This window comes from Molossus molossus, unplaced genomic scaffold (assembly GCF_014108415.1).
Source record: "Molossus molossus isolate mMolMol1 unplaced genomic scaffold, mMolMol1.p scaffold_m16_p_13, whole genome shotgun sequence".
Classification (NCBI taxonomy): domain Eukaryota; kingdom Metazoa; phylum Chordata; class Mammalia; order Chiroptera; family Molossidae; genus Molossus; species Molossus molossus.
This window is the reverse complement of record NW_023425348.1, coordinates 3,248,340-3,270,147: the sequence shown is the minus strand read 5'-3', so window position 1 is coordinate 3,270,147 and position 21,808 is coordinate 3,248,340.

The window sequence follows — 21,808 nt, the reverse complement described above, 5'->3', positions numbered from 1 at the left end:
TGGTGCTACAAACTTTTAGGAAAACACTCAATAATTTCTTATAAAGTTAAACACTTACATTTTGATATAGCAACACCATTCCTAGATATTCATCTAAAGGAAGGAGAATGCATAAATACAGAAAGACTTGCACATGACCATAATAGCACCTTTCTTCCTAATCTAAATGTCCAGTAACAAATAAATGGATAAAGAAAATATGGTATATCCATTCAGTGAAATACATCTCAATGATAAATAATGCATGGCACAACATGAATAAATCTCAAAATCATTATTCTAAAACAAGAAACTGTCACAAAAAGACATATTGTGTGATTCTATTTATATATAATTCTGAAGTGGCAAAACTAATCCATGGTGACAGAGAGCATATCAGTGGTTACCTGTGGCTGAAGTTAGGGAATTAATTGCAAAAGATGTGAGGGGACATTTTATGGTAATGGAAATGTTCTAATGGAACATTTATGGTAATGGAAATGTTCTAATATCTTGGTTTTGGCGGGGGTTACATTGGTGCATACATTTCACAAGACTCATTGAACAATATACTTAAAATGAAGACATTTAAAAATAAATTTTACCTAAATTGATTAAAATAATGGTAATATACTATAGCTATTAAAAATAGTAAAATAATTACAAAGCATTTTATTATATTGAAGTTTGAAGCATACATTTTTCAAATGACATTTAACAGAACAAAACAAACAACAGCAAAAACAAGTCTACTTTTACAAAGTTACAAGCATAAGTAAATATAAAAGTTGAATAAAACCATTCCTCATTTAAGCAACTCATGAACATTTGGGGAACAAAACGGTGAATAAATAAATAAAAGTGTGTTTTATCTGTTGTAGGTTGTTATAAAGGAAATTCCTAGGCTAATTAGAGTTATATAAACTCAGTTTATGGTTCAATAGTAATAGCACCTGTGACTTGGAGTTTTGTTTTCATGATAAATATCTCTAAATTTATTGTTTCTGATTATTGTGTTACTCTTAATTTGATTTTAAACTTCCATAAGTTGTCTAATAATTTCAAATGTCTATTTTTCTGAAGTGTATAATTAATATATTTTGCGATCAAATTTGTAAAATACAGAAACTAAATGTAGACTGTCCCTGGAAGATTTGATTATTTTTCCCTCTAGATGTTAAAATGAGTATACTTCAAGCAAGCCAGCCATTCCCTAACAATGGTTCTTGTTCTATTTCTTCTCTCATTACAATATTTAATTCTGAAGAAAAAAGTTTTTTAGATCCCTCGTCCTTTCTCACCTAGAAGAAACACATCTGGAAAATGATCATTTACTCTAAGAAGAAATAAGGACAAGCTAAAACATAAATGTAGTAACTGAGAAAACAGTTCTAAAACTGGTGTAAATATTCAGAGCACAGGAGTATTATTTGATATCACTTTTTAATATGCCAAGTTATTCTTGCCCTGGGATTATATCTCTTGCCTCTCTGGCCTGAGTTAGAAGTCCTCTGGGTTATGACATCCTGGGCATAGCTTATTTATCACAATTCTCACATTTCATTATAATTACACTTTGAAAAGTCTGTCTTTTCATGAGGCTATAAGGGCAAGGGTAAATTATCTCTCAACTCTCTACGTATATACCCACCACATGGCCTGCAGCGTTGGACTCATATACACTTCTTTCTGAATTCCGGGGAGAGAAGCCTGTCAGATAAAGAAGCCACAGCCCAAGAGGAGTATAGCTGGTTAGAGGCTGGTTAAAAGGTTTCTGCTGCTGAAGTTTACTATGAAAATACATCATCATGGAGTTCTAAACTCTGACGCCATTATCAGTTTTTAAGCAAAACCTTCCTTCTGTACTTTCACCATCAATTCTATGTAATCACAAGTATAATTGTATTTTTTTACTATAATAGAAAATATCATAGGTATGATGTTTTAATTCATTTAGTAGAAGCACCATAGAGTAATATAATGATCATTTTATTTTCTAATTGTAATATCTAGAGTTCGTCTGACCATATTATCACAGATTATTAAAATAAAAAGCTACTGTCTCTAAAATAGCATTACCCTTTGAAGCACATCAATGAATTAATTGTATGTCCCAATTTTTACACAATGGCTCAAATCTTCAAATACTAATTACGACTAAAATAATAAACACTTACTATTACCGGTCCAATAAGTATGGCGGTTGGTACTGCATAATGGTTTGAGAGCATGACCACAGAAATCAGGCACATGTTGTGGCTCATTTGCATTACATCACACACTAGCCATGTTAACTCAAAGAAGTTACTTAGCCATTCTGAGCCCCAGACTCTTTATGTATGAAATGGGAAAATAACAGAACATATTCCTTAGAATTACTGATAAGATTGGTGGGTTAAATAACATAGTGAATTCAGTGACTTATTTGGCATAATACCTGACAGTAAGTGTTGCATAATTCTAGTGTTTATTGTTATCATTTTAAAAATATTTAATACATAATTGACATAAAAGAAAGGGCATATCCACAAGTGCAATCCATTATTACAAAGTAAGCACCAGTGTTGAGAAAGAGAATTGCTGAGCCAAAGAGGGAGCAATGATTACAATCAGGAGTCTTTGTTTATATCTTCCTGATCACAACTCCCTTCCTGCTCTCTAGCTTTAACAATTATCTTGTATGAAAATTATTTTCTTGATATGTTTGAATTTTACTATCTATGTATGCAGTTCTTCTTGATCTTTATATCTTAAAGCAATATCAACAGTCCACAACAGAAATAAACAGGTATCTAATTAGAAAATGAACAAAGTTCATGAAGAGACTTGTCTCTGAGAAGGATACAATGATGACAAACAAGCACATAAAAAGATACTCAACATCCCTAACCATTAGGGAATTAAAAATTAAGACTATTATTATATATTATTGTGCAACTATTGCAACAGCTAAAAACATAATAACTTGCAATTTCTAGTGAAGATGTGGAGAAACTGGATCTTTCATCCATTGTAGGTGCAAATATAAAATGGTACCATCACTTTCAATAATTTGGAAATGCCTTTAAAAACAACTGAACACACTTCCCATACCACTCAGCAACTGTACTACATTTATCCTGGAGAAATGAAAACTTATGTCTACATAAAAACCTGTAGCAGCTTCAGTTATTATAGCCCTAAACTGGAAATGACCTAATGTCCTATGTGTGAATGTTGGATATCTATACCATACAATACTACTTGGCAATAAAAAGGATAGAACTATTCATACACATTAACAACTTGGATGGATTCAAGGGTATTATACTGAGTGAAAAAAATCTAAGGTCACATACTATTTGTATTGCATTCTCAAAATAACAATATAGATAAAAAAATAGACTAGTAGTTGCCAGAAATTAAGAATAATAGAAGAAACGGGTAAGTATGACTTTAATGGAGTAGAGAGGATATTGCTGTGGTAATAGAAAAATCTTGTATCTTAACTGTGGTACTTCTTACACAACCATAAATGACATAGAAATACACACCCATATCATCCCACTGTCAAATTCTGAGTTTTGATATTGTACCACCATAACACAAGATGTAAGCATTGAGAAAACCTTGTAAAGGGTACACAGCACTCTCTGTAATATCTTTGTAACCTCATCCATATAAATGTAGGCAAATGGAAACAGAGGAACAAAGAGAAAATGAGATAATATAAATCAAAAGCCAAAGCTTAATTCCAAATACATGAATAGTATTATTTTGCTTCAACCTACAGAATCGATTTTAATATTTCTTGTTCTGGAAATTAATCCCTTATCTGATGTATCACTGGCAATGATGTTCTCCCATACAGTGGGTTCCCTTTCCATTTTGATGGCTGTTTCTTTCGCTGCAGAAACTTTTTAGTTTGATGTAGTCCCATGTGTTCATTTTTTCCTTTGTTTCTCTTGCCTATAGGTATTGAAATTCTGCTGCGTGTGATGTCTGAAATTTTGTTGCCAACATTTTCTTCTAGGATTTTTATGGATGCATGAGTCACATTTAAGTCTTTTATCCATTTTGAGTTTATTCTTGTGTATGGTGTAAGTTGGTGGTCTAGGTCATTTTTTTACATGTAGCTGTTCAATTTTCCCAACACCATTTATTGAAGAGGCTGTCTTTACTCCACTGTATGCTCTTGCCACCTTTGTCAAATATTAATTGAGCATATTGTCTTGGGTCAATTTCAAATAAAGGGTTAATTTCCAAAATGTATAGAGTACTCATACAACTCAACAAAAGGAAGACAAAGAACCCAATTAAAAAATGGGCAGAGGACCTAAAGAGACACCTCTCCAAACAGGGCATACAAATGGCCATGAGACATATAAAAAAATGCTCAATGTCACTAATCATCAGAGAGATGCAAATTAAAACAACAATGAGTTATCACCTCACACCTGTCATAATGGCTGCCATCAACAAATCATCAAACAACAAATGCTGGTGAGGGTGTGGAGAAAAGGGGACTCTAGTACACTGCTGGTGGGAATGCAAACTGGTGTGGCCACTATGGAATACAATATGGTGTTACCTCAAAAAGTTAAAAATTGAACTTCCATTTGACCCAGTGATCCTACTTCTAGGAATATATCCTAAAAAGCCTAAAACACCAATCAGAAAGAATATATGCACCCCTATGTTCATAGCAGTACTATTTACAATCGCTAAGATCTGGAAACAGCCCAAGTGTCCATCAATAAATGAGTGGATAAAAAACTGTGGTACATATACACAATGGAATACTATGCAGCTGCAAGAAAGAAAGATCTCTTATCCTTTCAGACAACATGGAGGGACCTGCAGAGTATTATCCTAAGTGAAACAAGCCAATCAGAGAAAGACAGATATTGCATGATCTCACTTATTTGTGGTATATAATGAACAAAATAAACTGATGAACAAAATAGACTCAGAGACATAGTAGTAGGGTATAGACTGACAAACCTCAGAAGGGGGGTCAGTGGGGAGGGAAGGGAAGAGATAAAACACAGAACTTATATGCAGGTACGAATAACTATGGACATGGACAACAATGCTGGAGACAGGAGCGGGGGCGGGATTGGGAGGAGGGATCAATGGGGGAGAAAGGAGAAACATTTGTAACAAAAATAAATTTTAAAATATATTTCTTGTTCTGCAGCTTTGCAGGAGATGAACTCATTTTGAATTTATATTTCTTAATATGTTTATATTTCACCTTGATTTTTGAAAGATATTGTCACTAGTAGAATTCTAAGTACTTTCAAAATTTTCAACATATCAAAGATATCATTCCATTGATTTCTTGATTTCATTTGTCCTGATGAGAAGTCAGTTGAAATTCTTATCAGTGATTCACAGTACATATTTTGTTTTACTCAAATGTCTCCAGGAATTTCTCTTTATTTTGGTTTTAACGCTTAAGTGTAATGCACTTAGATTTTTCTTTCTACTTATTCTGCTTGGGTTTATCTAAGCTTCTTAGACCTTTGGTTTAAATTAAATTAGGAAAAAAAAAAAGGACAATATCTCTTCAAATATTTATTTTGTACCATTCTAGGTCACTTATTTTTCTTTGGAACACAAAGTACACATATATTATACTGATCTTGTCCAAGATCTCAGATATTTTCTTCTGTTTTGCTTTGTATTTGTGACTTTGCATTATTTTTTGACCCATTTTAAAGTTCATGAATTTTTTCTTCTAACTTTTATAATGCACTGATAATACCACCATAGACATTGCCATTTCTTATGTGTTTTCAATTCTAGCATTGCCCTTGGCTCTTTTTATTGTTTGATCGTCTCTGAAGAGGCTCTCCAACTATTCACACATTTGTTCATCTCTTCTGCTAGATCCTTTAATATATAAACCTTAGTAGTTAAAGAACCTATTTGACCACATCTTGGTCCAAATTCTGAATCAGAAATTCTGGTCTGATTCTGATGATTATTTATCTTTTAATGACGGATCAAATTGTTGGTAGTTTACTTCATGTGTCTTCTAATTTTTTACTGAATGCTGGACATGCCACATAAAAATAGTAGAGACTGAAGTTAGTAACAGCTTTTCTAGAAATGCACATGCCTCCTCTTCTGACAGACTATAACTTTAAAAGATTGACTTAATATTTTCTATATTTGAGCTGGATTTTTCTTGTTGCTTTAGTTACATTAAGCACATTACAGGCTTAAAATACCTTCAGTGGTGAACTTCTGCTACATTGTGCTATGTACGAGGTCTAGGAAACTACAGGGTTTCTCTCAGTGTTCCTGTCCTACCTTTAGATTTCATGAAATTCTTCATGTTTGTATAATGCTTCTGTCCATCCTTCTATGATATGATGTTACTGCTTCATACTCAACTGAAGTGTCATTGTGAGAGTAAATGTGTTTCTTGGTTATTCTGCTCTTGCCTTAGTCTTAGGTGGGCTGTCTGCAAGTAAACTGCAGGGATAGATCTTTTTCAGCATTCTTGCCCTTCCTCAAATGCAAGTAATCTCTACCTTCTACTCAGTCCAGACTCCAGAGAGCCGGTAAATTTCCTGCTCTTCCTCAGTGCAACCAATATATATTTCGTATCAGTGTAGGGTTTAGGTTAGATGGGATTCCTGGTCTCCTGTCTTTCCTCACCTACCTTCCCCAGTAGCAGCAGAAATCTTTCTTGTATCAGTGAATGATTATAGAAATGAGTGAGTACCTTCTTACCCCGCCCTTAGCAGTAGATGGCTAAGTCAGTACAGAGTACAGGAAAGAAGGATTTCTTTTTCCTCCTCTAATAGCAGTCAATTTCTTTAGAAATCAGCAGTCTTGGGTGTGGGAGAGTTCTGTGCCTCCCCCCAGCGGCAATAACTTTGGTCTTACATCAGAGGAACATATAGGATGAGGGCATGTTTTCTGCTTATTCCTCAGTGGGAGCTAACCACTACCCTGTCTTCAGGTGGTGTCCAGAGTACAGGTAGATTTCTCTAAATTCTCCTGCTCTCCTCAAAACTCTATTAAGCCTAAAAAATGGTCCACAGAAAAGGTGTATCTAATCAACTTCCTTACACTGCCCCTAGTGGTTCTCATGGACACTTGCTTGGTAGAGGCCTATGGACAGGTACAAGTGAGGGGTACTGATTCTCCTTGTGTTTGGGGATCCTAAAGGTCCTAAAGAGTCATGATAGCCTATGTGCAAAGTTTAAGAATTTGTTCATATTTCAGCTTTTTCTCTTCTTACCTGTTTCTATGGTGGCTAATTTCACTCATGCTCTGCCAAAGGTATACTAATCCACCTAGGCTATCCCTGTTAAGAGGCCTGTCACCTCTTGGATTTCAGTTTGCCAGGCTGCCTTGACACCTCAGTTATCTGATATACTCCAAAAATTATGATTTTGTAGGTTATCTATCTTATTTTCATTCTCACATCATGAATGATGTTCTCTTGTACTTTTCTACATAATAAGTGAAAATAGAACTCAGCCTTTACAATTAAGATAGTTGTACATTTAAATTATAGCATAGATTAGAGTAAAACAATTTTGGTCTCTGGATATGAGAATTTTTTTTAATGACTACATGTTACACCCCTCTTCTTTTGCATAAAACATCCTTGTTTATTCATGCTGCTGTCGGTAATTTCTACATGAAAATCTGCTTTAGACTTTTGGCTAATGGTCAATCATTCTGTCAGGAAAAAATAATCATAAACTCTTTTCATGTACTATGATGACCTTCAGCATCGGGGGATCAGACAGGAGTCTGGGAGAATGCTAAATGATTTTTGTAAAAAATATTATTTTAGCACCAATAATAGAGCAAGTAATGGCAACTACATATGATTCTTCTAGACACATTTGGTTCACAATAGAAGTTATCCAGCAAAACTGGCCCACCACTCCCCCATTTAGACTTCCAGGATTAAACTGATGAACAGTCCCATAAAACTAAGAATAGAACTCTCATAGCTGTTTTTTGTTTGTTTTTACTTTCTCCTCTTCTTTCATTTTCAAGGCGACCACATCTAACTAAAGAACACATTAACTGAAATACCATGCCTACCATCGGTGGCGTCTGATCTTTGTAAAATCACTTAGCCTCTCTAAGACTCACTTTCATCATCCCAAAATAAGCTAAATTTACAGTTTTTAAAATATGTTTTTATTGATTGTTTAAAGATAGAGGAAGGGAGAGAGAGCTACAAACATCAATGTGAGAGAGAGACATCCTCAGCTGCCTCTTACATACCCTCTCCTAGGGATCCAGCCCTCACCCCAGGCATGTGCCCTGACCGGGAATCCAACCGGGAATCCAACTGGGACCTCTTAGTCCAAGGGACAATGCTCAATCCACCGAGCCACACCAGCCTGGCTAAATTTATGGTCTCAATAAAGAAATTACAATGGAAATATGTTACCTGTGTTGAACAACTGTGTTATTATTGCCTATCCTCATTTTCTCCAGAAAAAAGATTGATCTGGCTCACACATATGCTGTTCAGGTAGTTTGTCTGATGAGCTGTTATTCCTTTTTCCATTTATGATTCTTTGAGCATTCCGACTGTGTCTTTGTATTTATTTCAATGGCTCTCCATTCTTCTTAATAGAGGGTATACTACACATGCAATATCATTCAAGAAAGTCTGAATAGATTATGCCTGCTCTTAATTTAGATTCAGTGTTTTTATCATTGCCTAAAGACTACAGAGTTTTATAAATAAAGAAACCTTAACAGGAAATTCATTAAGGTTATCGTAATGTTTCTTTTTAATTATTAAACACTGGTTGACTGTATTAAAACTTATTTAGTTCACTGCAGTCATTGGTGCCTGGCACTGAGAGAGAGTAGAGTCAAATTTTTTATTTTACATTTCCTGAAGCTACAAAGTAGGCACATTCAATTCTTTTTACACAGTAACAATTACAATTGGGGTTAAAGGCATGTGTTAGCTATCACTTCCCTAGGCAATTATAAATAGTGCTTTTATTAATAAGTATGCTGATTGTTCTTTTGTGTTCTGTGGTATAATCATTATCTTGTCTTCACTTTTCAATTCCATCTAGATTATTAATGTTGTTCCTTCAATCAAATATACACGTATGTGGTCATTTATGAAGTAGTAATACAGATAAATAGTCAGGGTTTGGAGTAAGATTTTTTAATCCAGATACCTCCAGATACCTATTTACTAGCTATAAGACTGGCACACATTGTCTCTAAAGACTCAGGTTCATTTTTTTTTTTTTTAATTCTCACTGGAGGATATTTTTCTATTTATCTTCAGATAGAGTGAGAGGGAGAAAGGGAGGGAGAGAGAGAGAGAGAGAGAGAGAGAGAGAGAGAGAGAGAGAGAGAGAGAAACACTGATGTGAAAGGGACACATCAACTGGTTGCCTCCCGCACGACCCCGACCAGGGCCAGGACAAACCGCAACCGAGGTATGTGCCCTTGACTGGAATCAAACTTGTGACTCTTTGGTCCCTGGGCCGACGCTCTAACCACTGACCCCAATCAGCCAGGGCAAGTCTCAGGTTCTTTAATGTTACAATGGAGACAATTGTATATTTTTAGAGCTGTTGTGAGAATTGAAAGATACAATGCATGTAAGGCACTTGGCATACTAGTTAGCACTAGTCAAAATAGCTTAGGAAACAGTGTCAATGATGACAGTGATGATTATTTCTAATATTGCTATCATATTTCTTAGATTCTAAGTTTCAGAAAGGTAGGGAGAAATTGCATTCACACACATAACTGTTTAAATTGCTCCTAGCTGAATGTCGCTCCATCAGTATTTGTGTTTGATGGCTTCTTTCCACCACATCACTGTTGTCAGTTCTGGCTTGTATATTCTTACAGGAGTGAAGCCGTATCTAGGTATCTTGCTCAATAAATCCACATCACTCTAACAAATGTTCCCTAATTTTGTTGCTGATTCAGCTGTCTTGTTTCCCCTAATCTGGTTGAGGATACTCCTGCATGCTCTCTCATTTTTAACACACTTTAATTCAAAATAAAAGAAAGATCATCAGTGGTTCAATTAACTTGGCCTAACACGACCTCTGAGCTGAATTTTTGGATTAACACTGGCACTTGTGCCATTTCATTCTTTCTCTGGCTCCTTCTTTCAAGAAATGATCCCTTTGGACTTTTGGCTGAAGGCACTTGTCATTTCCAATTCATCATTTCCTTGATATTTGCTCACTGCAGAGCATTTGTCTCCATGTAAATCGCTTTGGTAGAGGATGTACATCTCTGTAATAGCAAGACAAATATGATGCCTGATTATAAGCTTAGGAAAATGAAAATATAGGTGGGCTATTTTAAGGTTTTTAAAACCTTCCATGGATATGTCTCATTCATACTTCTATTTTGGTCACCAGCTGGTATATTGCCTATGACATATCTCTGTGAAACAACATCAGTCACGGAAGGCAGAGCTGCTCTGCAGATGTGTTAGCTAACATTGCATGCCTGCATTACTCAGTCTGACTGTAAATGATGTTAACAAACTTGGAAGTTGCATATCTTTAAATAAATAAAGATAGGCATTCCTTGTAGGGGGAAAATAAACAAACAAAAATAATGATGGACATATCTTACTAATTATTATTATTTTTTTACTTATTAAATTTTGTTTGTTCTTTGTATTTAAAAAAAATGTTTTCAACTTTCAGTGACTCATTTCTCAAGCAGGTCATCAATTAAATGCTCACAATGCAGAAGCTTGCTTTCATATCAATTAATTCTGATAAAGACACATATCCAGGAATATTGAAAAATTATTATAGTCTATGAAGACTAAAATAATTCAGAGTGTAGCATGTTATAGGGGGGAGGACAATGAACTTAGAATCAGGAGTATGGATACTTCTCTTTACTGAATATGTGACCTTAGGTAAATCAACAAAGTTCTTTGAGCCTATAAAATACCTGCTTCTCCAGAATGATAGGGATCTTGGAAGCTCTAAGCAACAGCAGACATGAAAGTGTTTAGTGTACACAGCAAAACTGTTGTCTTGCGACACACTGCATGAAATATTCATCGCTATTTTTCTCTTTGCAATTACGGCTTCCGTCCTCTACCAGGCATTCCTTGAGCTTTACTTGTTAGAACACAGCTCTCAATAATTCAGTCAACAAACATTTTTGAGTAACTTCTGCTACTAGGCACTGGATACAACAAAATCAAAATGGCAGAGTGAAAAGTAAACATAGAAAGGACTCTAGCAGGGGATGACATCTGAATGTTGTCAAGTGTCAGTGTGTTACAGGTTCACTAGTTTCAATATTAGTTCATTAATTCTAGTCAGGCTAAAATAGGAAAAGCTATAGGCAAACAACAGTAATTCGACAAAGATAAAGCTTAACTTAAAGGAGCTATTAATTTCAAATAAAAAGAGTAATATGAGATTTACTCTGAGAAAAATAGATGCTGTGAAAACTGTTTTGTACATTATGAAAAAGAAAACACAACAAAAACAAAAACATGTGGCTCTAAAGTGAGAAACTCATTTCATCAGCCTGATATTCATAGAGAAAATGTCAAGGAATCTGGACACTATTGTCTTCGTCATATTCTGCTACGTTTTCAAAAAAAGGTAGGTGTCTGGATGGATCATAGCAATTAGCTTATGATAGAAGGGCACGTTCCATTTTGCAACAATACTCTTGGATTTACTTGAGAAAACATAGATAACGATTTTCAATGAATGGCTTCCCCTCCAAACTGTATGGGCATAAACAACATGGTCCAAGGTGTAGAAAGTAGTCACTGGGCATCTTTGACACCGTCATCCCATTACTTAGCATACACTGGTTGAGCTAAGGTTTTTGCATCTTTTTCTTGAGATAACAGTTACTAGAGGAGCTTGAACCCTCACTATAAGATTCTCACCCTTTTTGTACCGTGGATCATGTGAAAAATTAAGTCAGAGTCATATCTTCTAATGTGCTTCTAAAAATATTTAACTTTATTTCTGCCTATATATTGTGTTCAACAAAAACTACAAGAAGCTTCTAGTGGATTTTGGGTGAGTAAACGTCAAAATAACTTCTACCATCTGGAACTTTCTGGTTCTGAAAAGGGTAGTGGAGTTGAGACATAGAGGTGAGTGTGTGAAATTTACGAGTGACACCTTGTTCAAATATTTTGACCTATCTGATCCTCAGTTTCATTTTTGTAAAATGAGCAAGCAGGACTAACATACCTCTTACCACTTTTTCTCAATGAATATTTATTGAGCAGGTAAGTGCAAATGATACAAATATGCCTGGAATTCTCTAAATCATCAGCACACTTTCAGGGGCATTAATAATTTCCTATGTTGCCCTGGCCAGTTTGACTCAGCGGTTAGAGCATCAGCCATCAGACCAAAGAGTTGCGGGTTTGATTCTGATCAAGGGCATGTATCTTGATTGTGGTTGGATCTCTGGCCCTTGTCGGGATTATTTGGAAGGCAACCAATTGATGTGTCTCTCTCACATCAATGTTTCTCTCTCTCTCTCTCTCTCTCTCTTTCTCCCTCTCCCTCCCTCTCTCCCTGCCACTCTATCTGAAAATCAATGGAAAAATATCACCAGGTGAAGATTTAAAAAATAAATAATTTTCTGTTATTCTATGAAAAGCAGCTTCCATCAACTGGGGAATCTCACAATTTCTAACTTACAAAATGATTGTTTCTATTTCCTGTGACTAAAAAAAATTTCTTTAATTGATTTTTAGAGAGAGAGGAAATAAGAGGGAGAGAGAGAGGGAAACATTGATATGAGAGCAAAATATCCATCAACTGCCTCCTGGGGATCGAGCCTGCAACCCAGGCATGTGCCCTGCCAGCAACTGAACAGGTAACCTCCTGGTGCATGGGAGATGCCCAACCAACTGAGCCACACAGGCCAGGGCCCTGTAATTTTTTTTGTCCTGTAGAATCTTCCTTATCTGGCATGTCTACTTCATCCTACCTGAATATCTAAATCCCATTCATAAGTCAGGGACACAGTTCAAATCTTACCTACTTCAAAAATCCCTACAATTCTGGACTATTCTAATCCACGCAGTTTGATGAATTTATCCTCATACTATTTAGTTCATCTATAATTATTTCAAGTGTGTTCGTTTTGTTTCCCCAATAAGATTGTAAATACCTGCAGGTCAAAAATTATATCCTATACATGTTTTGCAGATCTACAAAGCTTATCAAAGAGTTAACTACACAATAGATATCTAATAAATTCCAACTATAAATGCTTAGTTAATAACATTTTAGCTCTCAGCACCTCAAAATGCTACATCAGACAAATCAGATATTTGTTTCCCAAAATAATGCAATTGGTGAACTTTTATTATTTTACTCTTAACTAGATCAAGTATATTTTCTTTCATTTCTAAATTTAAAAAGCAACATTTACAATATTCTTCTAATGCTTGCTACATTCACCTTCAGCTGTTGCAACCAAGTAAAAATGGAAAGGTTTCATATTAAAAGGACCATGACATCATATTTCTGCCCAGTGAGAAATTGTTTGCAACTTGAGCCCGAATGAAAAATGTGCCCTTTCAGTCAAGCCTGCCTGGTTGGACAAAGTTGCAGAAAATTACGAAAAGAAGGAAAGAAAATACCTTACAAAAGTCATCAGGCAAAGTGGGTAGCAAGCATTTTGAAATAACCTACTTAAGACATCAAAAAAAGTCATTTAAGATCTAAAAGTAAAAAACTTGTACAAACTTTAACTAATCGAGTATTAATAGCTCTACAGCTGAAAGACAACCCTAAAGAAGTGAGTGCAAGACAGAGTGCTGTGGCACGAGAGAAGAAACTTGATCTGACCGTCCTTCACGTGAAGGACTCCGTGCTGACCCCAGCCCCAGAAGAGTTACGGATTAGTACCTCTGTTTGGGAGACCTCATCTCTTAAGCCTCTTATAACCATAGTGAACAAATTCAGGTCATAGCTGTTCTCAGTGAATGTCATTTTAATCACTTTCATTGAATAAGCAGTACCTACATTATACAGCTTTTATTCCAGATTACATCATAGTTTATTGATTTATTAGTGGATTCATGTATTAATGCACTTATATTTTGTTTGTTTGTTTTTTCAAAAATTAATTCATAGTAGCAAAGTAAAATAAACCTATTATTTAATTTTGGTTCTGGCACAAACGAATGCCTTTGGGCAATTCACTCAACCTTCCTTGGACTCAGTTTCCACATATAAAAATAATGGAATGAAGTGAAATGATCCATGAAATCTCTTATTGAATTTCTTTATGCTCTGATTTCTTTAATATACTTAGCAAGAATCACCAGAAAAGGCTTATTGTGAATAAAGTGTCAGGTAAAGGAGGAGGCTATATAAATGCAAAATAATAATAATATAAAAATTTTATACAATAGTTATCCCTGAAATCCTGCATTTTACTACCAGCATTGGTAGGAAGATGATTCTCAGAAGCACAAGGCAAGGAGAATGACTTAGAAGCAGCAGAACCAAGCAAACACAGTGTGAATAAACAATACCAAAGTGGTGGCAAGGTATTTAAAAGCCAAAGCTACAAGGGAAGAATGAATTTATGGTATCCAAGAGTGTGGATCATGAAAAAATATAGTGAATAAAATTTTGGAAGAAAAATATAGGCTAAATATAAAATCTCCAAAATAATATAAAGTCCAAAATTCTGAAGAGCTCAGAATTGCATAGATTGCCTCAGAGTTTTGCAGGTTAAGACCATTGGAGAACTTACAAGATTCCACAAATTAATTTGCCTTCAAGTAGGACTCTCCTTGCTAATATGCTCCTTACCTCCACCAGGGCTTCAGGTGATCTCCAAGGAGAGACCACAGCTATTAAGCTGGGGGTGCAGTCAGGCTCTGCCTGAGATCAACAGTCTCAGAGCAAGATGCCTGTCCTCTCCTGGGCGCTCACTGACCTGGCTGCTCTGATTATTTTATTTGATTGCTCTTCCCACTCACCATTCCTTCCAAAATCCTAACCACAAAACACAGCTTTAAATTGCAACTCCGTAACTGTCTGGTATTGGGATCTGTCAGGTGGCAGCTGGAATGGGGAGTGGTAGAAGATGAAAGGGAAGCAAACACATGAATTTCTCTTTGACAACCCATAATATAATCCCAGTTAATATATCACTTTGCAAATAAAAATATTCGCCTCAGATTTCAGGGATGACAACCATTTCAGTCTGGTCTGTTCTCGAAGCTTGGATAGACCTGGCTGAAGAACTATAAACTAAGGCATGGATAACTTTGTGAGAACTCTTCTGATAGTAGGGGCTTTTTACATGCTATCAAGTTTTATATGTGCCATCATGTTAATTGCTGTCATATTGTCTGTTTTATTAATTTCAAGAACCAGAGTGTGTACAATGTTATCAAAGGCAATGTAGCCAAGTCCTTGAGTTTGGCAATTATACCAAACAATATTTAATTTAATCAATTCAGGAAAAAAAATAAGCCAAATTAATGAAATTTGGTTAGATTGATATTTGGCAATGTTGGATTAAAAAATAAATCCTCGGTGAAAGTTTTTACACTTTAGTTAATTGTTTTGGCATCTTGTAGGATTAATTTAAATAATTTAATTTGATTATTGCATTTTATATTTAAAAGTATATAATTGCAACAAATATTAGTTGCTAGTTTGATATTCATATTTCTTCATATTCTTGTACAAATCTTTTGGGAGATGAGCCATGTACTTGGAAGGATCAGCTCTTTTTAAAACCACTTGTTGTAGATTAAACAAAAATACAGAAAACCACACAAATGTATGGTGAAACCAGCTGGTCAAGAAATACAACTGTCAGTCGCTCTAGAATGGGTTCTCCACCTGTAGGTCATGACCCCTTTGGGGGTTGAACAACCCCTTCACACAGGGGTTGCCTAAGACCATCAAAACACACATTTCAGATGGTCTTAAGGACCAAGACACCACCCCTCTATCCTCTCCAGGCGGGTGGCCCACACGCAGACACGCCCACACACAACATGAGGCGCGGATGAGAGGGTCGCCGCATGAGGAAGGTTCAGAACCGCTGCTCTGGAAGCTCCTTCCCTGTGATCCACCCGGTTTTCACTGTCCTCCTCCCCGCTGACAACCCGCATTCTCACTTCTCTAGTAGTCACTTCCGTGCGTGTGCTTTAGACCGGGCATGCGTTCCTAGGCACTATTCTTTAACTCTGCCATTTTATTAGTTTTTTTTTTTTTTTATTGTTTAAAGTATTACATATGCCCCCTTTTGTCCCCCTTGGCCCCTTCCTACTCGCTCCCAGCCCCCTCCTACTTTCCCCCACTTAATGTCCACTGGTTGTTCCTATATGCATATAAGTTCTGTGAATATCATCTTTAAAGTGTCCTTTAAGTCTCTATGTGGTTCTTTACCGACAGGATGTTATATCTGTACTGTTTTCCAAAGCCTCTGGATTTTGCAGGTACAGTCCATATAAGAAGATGTTCCAGATCTCTCTCTCTCCTTTGTTTCTGTCTCAGTGCTGAGGAAAGATAATGAGAGAACACTTGGAGAAGGTGGCTATTGGTAACACAAAGAAAGACACCTCACCAGAGACACTAACGCTGCTGGCACCTTGATATTGTAGTTTGAGTCTCATGATCTGTGAGAAAACAAATTTCTTTTGTTTACGCCACCCACTCTGTGGTATTTTTAGCCTGGGCAGAGAAAGCACCTTTCTAAAAACAACCCAAACAAAGTGATTTGTAGCATTTGCCAATCTCCTTGCCATAGTGGCCAATTTCAAGTTACCAAGGTAAAATAATTGAAGGTAAGAGTTGTGAAGAAATGTGCACATGCACCTCTCAGGAGCAACATGATCTGTGCACATCATCATTGCATGCAGCCGTTCTCCTCTGAACTTTCATTTTTCATAATCTACAGGTAGCTAGATGTCTAACATTTACTATTACCCTTGGTGTCACAGACTCCCTAGTAGTTCGGTTATATGGAGCTCATTCACTAATAGATTCTCAGGAACAGCACGTAACAAAGATGGTTCCTGACTTCTGGCAAGTTGATAACATTATTCTGTGCTCTTAATGTTAAAGAGTTTTTCTGGATATGACACCCTGGGATCATATCTTTTGCCTCTTCCTACTATCCCTGAGAATCTAAAATATGCAACTCTCATTTTCCTCTGGCATAAAGTGAAGCTGACGAAAAGTCTGGTAATGATTAACTCATGTCCTTTCGTTAGAAATCTCATGCCCTCACTCCTAGAATTTGTTTTAATCATTAAATTCAAAATAATTTACAAGAATACATTTCAGTGTTGTTTCTATTTTTTGATCAGTCAAGGTATTTTCACCTATGTGGTATAATCTTTCAACACAGTTTCCAATTTCCCTTTTTTATTTCAAAAGATTTATTATTAAATTATAGATTTAGTATTTGTTTATTTCCTTTAGCTTTCTTCTTCAGAGTATTCTGCTTTCTATATGTTGAATTCTTTTTGTCTACTATCAGTATTTGTACCTTTCTTTCAAATACTTTTTATCATTTCTTAAAATTTACTTTATTTTTCTTCATTTATTCTCATGATGTGTTAATTCTTATGTTCCTTCTGCTTTATTTTTTCTTTCCACTTAAAGTGGTCTTTTTCTATCTAATTTTTTTCTTGTCTCTGTCATCTCCTATATGAGTTTATAAACTGTAATTTAGTTCATTTTGAAATTATAGTTACACTTTTGGTCTGATTTTTGAGCATGTTTGGGTGCCAAGTATGCTATTGCTAGGAGTACTTTGTTGTCTTGTGTGCTTTATTTTTATAATAATATGTATGGGATTTAACCTTCATGCATTTCTGTTGTTCACTTTGATGTGATGTTACTTTTGCTGAACTTTAGAAGGGGGTGTGTTACAGGGAAGCTTTTCTAACTTCACAGAACTTCTACTGTGTATAGTGCTCAGAAATACGGAAAATTCTGAACTTTGTTTCACTTTCTCTTCACCTTTATTCCTGGACATTTTCTTCCATTTCCATTATCCCCGACTTGCTAAATTTTGAATACATTCCCAGTATATTTTCCTCAGTGTTAGGTCCTGACCTCGAAAGAAGGCAAAAAGTCAGTGTTGAAGTTTCATAAAGGTTAGTAGACTTCTCCTTCTGCACCTTACGTGGGACCCCTGCACTCACTTGCTATTGGAAGAGGAACGGTTGCTCCCATTTCAGTCGCCTTTCTCAGACTGGCCTGGTATGTTTTCCAGAGCATACGTGTTGATTTTTGGGGAGTCTTCGATTTCAGGTTCATCAGCCTCCTTGGTTGGTTTCCTGTTTTCTTCCATACATATGCTAATAACATTCAGGTATTGTGGCTGAGACTTGCTTAAATATTGATACCTTTCCCCCAGTTTTGTGGTTTTTGGTCTCTATGGTTTTGATTTTGCTACCTAACTTCTCTGTTTTATTACGTGGGGATTTGGAGAAATTCAAAAGTTATGCTGTCATCACTAACACCTTCATGCAATCCATCAGTATTGGCTCTTTTACTTAAATATTCTTGCAATTCTTCTGGTGTTTATTTTTTAGTTCTCTGGTCACCTACGAACAGTTGTTTGTCAATCATGTGATCATCCTTTTTCCCACAGCTACAGAGCATGTTGCCAACTTAAGTAAGAACTGCCAACATCAGCTTACATAACAGGAAACCTGACCCTGCAGTGCATGGTTAGGAGAGAGAGCATGGCTTAATATTGGGGAAAATATTTCTCAACTTCAGTTTCATAGGTATTTAAATCTAACTTGTACTTTTAGGAAAGTATTGAAAAATAATCAGACATATAACAGAGATGTTCAGAATTTTCAGCACAATGTTCAGAATACATAAAAATTAGAAGCAACCCGTATGTCCTTTAGTAGATGAGTGAAAACATGTTATGCAGACATTTAAATTGATGATGTATAGCTATGCTCAGTCTTAAAAAAAGAGCTCTATAATTATTCTGTTCAGAATTCTTAAAGCAGAGTTTTGTTTTTATGGGCATTATGTATATATCTACATATATACACATACATAGAAATACATCATTGATTTGTGGTGATATAATTTTTATTGCTTAAGAAAAACATTTTTACAATATTTTTTGTATGGCTTTGTTTTTGTACATGAGTTCACTACTTTCATAACCAAAAAAAAGAAAGGTGGGGAACCAATAAAAGAGGATGTGCATTTGTATTCAATAGCTCTACTATCAAACACAGTTATCATCATTCTGTGTGGATTCTATATTTTTTAATTTGCCCACGTGCTGACCCTAAAATCAACACTTAAGGCACTTTCTCAGTCACTCACAGTCATGTGCAGTAGGGGGAGGGGAATTTGAGTTGCCCACAGAGCATGTTCCTAACTGAGGTTGAACAAGGTCATTTGCCTTCTTGTTTCAAACTGTAAACAAATGTCCATTTTGTGGTCTATTTAGTGCCATGTTATTCTCATTTTGTACTTTTTGTTGGTAGCTTCCCTGAGCACAGTGCTGAAGGGCTGTTGGGTGTTCCTAAGTGAAGAAAGCTGTGATGTGCCTGACAGAGGGAATCAATGTGTTAGGTAACTGTTGGGCCTGGGAAAGTGGCCTGTTCTTGACAGAGACCGTGTTCGGGACATGACCCGGAACTGGCTGCGCAGGCACAGACCATGCTACTATTATATAAGCATGACACAGCTAAAGCTTTGGACACATGCGCCATGCACTGTCTCCTGCACCGCCCCGTGCAGAATATCCACCACACGAGTCTATCAAAGCTGTTAGGAATATCGAATAAAGCTGTTGTGGCAGAAAGTCGGTCAGCAGGAAGAGACAGACTGCACACACTCAGAGGATTAGAAATTAATGCACACTGGTGCTGTCCCAGTGGAGTCCCCTCCAAAGGCTGGGCCCCTAGCCTGGGTTCCAGCTACCTTTTATACATGATGAGCCTTTGGGCATCTGGGGCCTTTAGTTCCACTGTAGTTTGGGCAGTAGGTGGATGTACATGAATTACAAAAGCCAAGGGCAGGGTCTGCACGGCCTGAGGGGCTGCACCTGGCTTCCTTCTCAAAGCTACTACTGCTGCTTCTGCTCCTGCACCAGCTGCCGCTACTGAGAATAAGTAGAGGTTTGTTGACCCCTCCTGATGATGTAGGTTCCACATGCTTTCTGTACTTTGGGTATCTCACCTCTGAAACCCCCCTTGCAATAACTTTCATTCGAGTCCATATGATACTGTTGACATGGAGCTCATCTGAGACTTGACTCACCCACTTCCTGAGGTCCCTCACACTGTCATTTTATACTGGTGATTTTCTAACTCTACGTACTCATATTCTAAGTAATTGCTACAATAACATATTTATATGTGTTAGAATGTTTGAAGCCTCATACATTTACAGGACTTCCCATAATATGTAATGTCAGATACTATGAAAAGTGTAGGATTTATTTAATTTAATGGTATAAAAGTAATGTAAAATGCATGTTGGATTTAGAAAAATATTCCTGAAAGCTGTCTCTAAAGGAGAACTTCATCAATACTAATGTTTTCTTCTGCTTAAAATTCTGCCATATTTTCAGTCTTTGCATTTGCTGAGAATTACTTGTTTCTCCTTTGTGGGCAGTTCTGAAGCCTCAGTTTCAATGGAAGCCATTCTGGCTGATGAGTAACAGATGTGTCTCTGAGTGCAGATAAGGGGAAATAATGACTCAGCTCCTATCAACCCCTAAAGATGGGACAGGAACTAAAGCTAAAACACAAAGCAATTTCCTACCTAACATTCCCTTAAGAAACAATTTGTTATAGATCAGCATCTGGATGAACTGCTGGTATCAGATGATTTCAGGAATTCTAAAGCCAGTAAAATTGGGATGAAAGATTCTGGGGATAGTTTAGTAAGTGGTATAAAGCATTCCACCCTTCTTAATAATTTTTTAGAGCCTTATACATTATTTTTTTAAAATGATTTTATAAAGTGACCGTGGCCAGTGAGTAAATGGCCACACATATACAGTCATATTTTCTTTGAGACTTGGGAATTGTCCTGAATTATTGAATATTAAGGCATATCTTTCATAGAGAAAAACAAGTAGAAAATTTAACTATGGCCTAGGGGAGAGCTTATACACAATAAATTTGAACTCAGGACTAACAGTGTTTGGGATTATAAAGATTCCTTTATACATCTATAACTTCCCAGATATTAAACTGATCATATGCCGAACAAAAATGCTTTACTTCCTTCACCTTATTTTCAAAGATAATCACACAATGGCAAAACATATTTTGTAGAAGTTTTATACTTTATAAATTGTGAAAGGAATGAGTTTTATCTTTGATTAGACAAAATCTTAACTCTGTTGAGACAATTAATTTAGACAATTTCTCCAAATGGTGAAAAAAGAAGATTAAATTTGAATATAAAGAAAGAGAATGGTTTGGTGGATGTGAATGATGGATTGATCCATGGAAAACAAAGAGTCTTGACATACGACATATATGTGTATGTGTGTGTGTATGTATACATACACACACACACACAGATGAAGGAGAGAACTAACTTCTAGAGTAAGAGAAGAGGCGAGAAGGGAGTCATGGCAATAATCAAAGTGGATTATATGGTCAAATGCATCATGAAACTGCAAAGGATCTGACAATTAAATGTTATATACAGAATGTATCTTTATGAATCCTTATTATTTTTACAGTGAAGTGGTACCAAGTGCCTGTGCCATATGGGATTCTAGTCAGGGTCACAAAACAAAAACACTGAAATGTTTTTGTTTTAAGATGAAAGATACTTGAATCTGGTATTGGATGTAGCCCTACTGGCTA